The following is a 3,402-nucleotide window of genomic DNA, read 5'->3' on the forward strand; positions in this document are numbered from 1 at the left end:
CTTCGCATGACTTGAAAAGCTTCAATCGGGCCAGATTTCAAACTTCCGTACTCCGAAGAGAGTTGTCCCAAATTTCCAATCGACCCTCATCGCTGACATCCCTCAAACACCGCACCACTCACGTCAACTTATTCAACACTATCTCCAATTATTTCACTTCGCTGCTTTCTGTCCCATTGGTCCTCCAGGGAGCCCAACCTCGTTTTACGAAGGTGCATTTTGAGAAAATTAAACAAGCACTTTCGCACAAGTCATGAAACGCGGGCTCGTCCGGGATTTGAACCCGGGATCTCTCGCACGTCTGCGTCGACGAAGACCCAAAGCGAGAATCATACCCCTAGACCAACGAGCCAAACGGTGGGCGCGCTGGCGTCCCTGCCCCCGCCCTACCTCTTGAACCAGCTGAGTCTTGCTCAGAGTAAAGTCCAGTTGACATTGAACAGGCTGGGGCTGTTTTCTCTGGAACGTCGGAGGTTGAAGGGTGACTTTATGGAGGTTTACAAAATTATGAGGGGCATGGATAGGATAAATAGGCAAAGTCTTTTCCCTGGGGGCGGGGAGTCAAGAGCTAGAGGGCATAGGTTAAGGGTGAGAGGGGAAAGATATAAAAAAGATCTAAGGGGCAACTTTTTCACGCAGGGGGTGGTGCGTGTATGGAATGAGCTGCCAGAGAAAGTGGCGGAGATTGGTACAATTGCAACATTTAAGAGGCGTTTGGATGGATATATGAATAGGAAGGGTTTGGAGGTATATGGGCCGGGTGCTGACAGGTGGGACTGGATTGGGGTGGGATATCTGGTCGGCATGGACGGGTTGGACCGAAGGGTTTGTTTCCATGCTGTACATCTCTATGACTGTATGAACAGCTGCTTCTCATTCTGTCTCTCTGCTGCCGTTTGTCCGTCCCCAGGAACCGGGCCCTCTCGACTGGCAGAAAATTAACCCGTTTTCTTTCTAAACTTTTCTCTGACACCGGAGTGACCAGTGACAAGTATTGCCCTCCTCAACATAGGGTACAGAGAACAGGAGAAGACCCCGCAGACCTCCACGAGTGTGTCATCTACACTCTGCATACTGGGCCTGTGTATCAATGTGAAATATTTACGTCGAAGTTTTTTGGGAAGCAGATGAGAAGGCGAGGTGCACAACAGTGCGCCGTTCTACGGGAAAGCTGCTAAACTCGACATTGAGTGATTAGGGAAGATGGTTTCCCTTCTGGGTTATGCTCCCATCACGCACCGGCAGACATATCGCCGACAAGCAAATATTAACTCTGTCTAAATTGCCACATTCTGTTTTTACGAACCGTGATTTCACTCAGAAGCACAATTTACCTGCTCCCTCCTGAATATCCTTCCAGGCTCGAACATACCTTCCAGGTGAAGCAGCACTTTACCTGCACATTTGCCGCAACCTAGTCTACTGCATTCGCTGCTCACAGCGTCGTTTCCCCAACGGAGCACGAAGTATAAACTGGATGACTGCTTCGCAGAACATCTCGGCTCTGCCCGCCAAAAAAAAGCCCTGAGCTTCCGCTTTCCTGCGACTTTAACACGCCACCATGTTCCTTGGCCAACATCTCTGTCTCAGGCTTACAGCAGTGTTCCAGCAAAACTCAGCTCCAGATGGAAGAACAACGCCTCATGTTCCACTTCAAAACCCTACAGCCCTCCGGTCTTCAAGATCGAGTTCCATGACTTTAGAGCTTGAAATCCCCCTACCACACACATACGAGCCCTTGTTATCACATAGTCTGCTACGACACACTACTTATTGTTAGCCACTAACGGTCTCCATTAACAGTTATTCACCCTCCCACACGGATCGTTATTCACTCCTTTGTCCCTCCTATTGTTCTCTCTCTGAGCGGGCGGGAAAGAGACTGGAGACTCCGAGTCAGCTGAAACTTGAACAGTGTGAGTTTCCAATGACAGTCAGGAAGTCATAGTGCGAAACAGAGTACCATCGCAAAGGAAAGTCGCTCACGGCAGAGGAGGATTTCGATCCATTGACCTCTGGGTTATGGTCCCAGCACGCTCCCGATGCGCCACTCTGCTCCTACCTTCCGCGAGCCCCTCCACAGGTCCCTTCAGTCTTTCGTCTGGCGCGTGGCATGCACGTTCGAGACTGATGTCAAAGATCTCCACTGCTGTCGTCTTATATGGTGTTGCACAGACGTATGGAGGCTGTGTAAATATCAACTTTTTCTAACTTCCCACATTCTCTTATGATTTCACTCTGAATAGACGCCATGCGGCCCACCTTTGCTCTGCTGGGTCGACACAGTCAGTAAACGTGGGTCTCTATTCGTATCATTCTCTTGCCTTCTCCATGTAATTCTGCACATTGTTACTTTAAACATGATCACCGAATTCCCGTTTGCGTCTAATGAATCACATTGGGCCAGTATATCATTGTGAAATATTTATGTCGAAGCTTTTTTGGGGAGCGGATGTGAAGGCAAGGTGCAGAACAGAGCGCCGTTATACGGGAAAGCTGCTAAAGACGACGTTGAATGAATAGGAGAGAATGGTTTCTCTTTTGGGTTACGGTCCCAAAACACACCCGTTGTGCCACTCTCCTGCATTGTTCGGCAGTTTTTCCAGAGAAGTATTCAGCTTTTCATCTGGCGTGTGGCATGGATGTGAGTGTGAGGGGTGTATCCATGTTAGTCTGAGAGACAGCCTGTCTATCAGAGAGGGTCCGCACGACTGTGTGAGTACTTGAGTGTTTGTGTGTGTGTGTGTGAGAGAGAGAGAGAGAGAGTTTGTGTGTGTATTCTGCAGCTGGGTCTCCTGTCGTGAGACATGAATCCAAGGTCTCAGTTGAGGTCATTCTCGTGTGTTCCAAACTTGTTATCAGCCTCTGCTCGGCCACTAGAAATGATTAAGTAGTTAAGCAGTTTCACAACACACACTGGAGAGGGCAAGGTGAAGGGCTTATGTCTGAAACGTTGATTCTCCTGCTCCTTGGATGCTGCCTGACCTGCGGTGCTTTTTCAACACCACACTCTCGACTCTGATCTCCAGCAACTGCAGTTCTCACTTTCTCCTCATTGGCGAGGTGGGACTTGTCTTTTATTCACTCATTCACTCTTACAGCCTGTCCTTGGTTGTGGCCAAACTGTGCATATATCAATGCAAGTTTCAGAAAGATTTCTACAGCTTTTGTTTTTAAAAAGAACATTCTTCCAGACTTTAACAACGTTTCTGAATATATGAATTTAGCTTTTCTCAATTTTGAAATTAGTCATTCCTCGCACACCCTGTTTGCCAGGTAGAATCGTCACCACCTTAAAAGGGCATGATACAGCGATCAAAGAGGGCTGAGGCACCAGAAAGGACGGGGAGGGGCACTGGTGGAGGTGGAGAAGGGAGTGAAATGGAGAGGGGGGCAGAGGTT

The 3,402-nt window shown here is 48.7% G+C and overlaps 1 non-coding gene across 1 annotated transcript; it reads right to left on the bottom strand.

The window, feature by feature from the left end:
* Positions 1-262: 262 nt before the first annotated feature.
* On the bottom strand, positions 263-352 carry trnap-ugg (transfer RNA proline (anticodon UGG)). Its single transcript is given in 2 exon segments — positions 263-298; positions 317-352. It is a non-coding gene; the product is annotated as a tRNA-Pro (tRNA).
* Between the last annotated feature and the right edge of the window lie 3,050 nt (positions 353-3,402).

The sequence above is a fragment of the Chiloscyllium punctatum genome, chromosome 36, assembly GCF_047496795.1.
Source record: "Chiloscyllium punctatum isolate Juve2018m chromosome 36, sChiPun1.3, whole genome shotgun sequence".
NCBI lineage: Eukaryota > Metazoa > Chordata > Chondrichthyes > Orectolobiformes > Hemiscylliidae > Chiloscyllium > Chiloscyllium punctatum.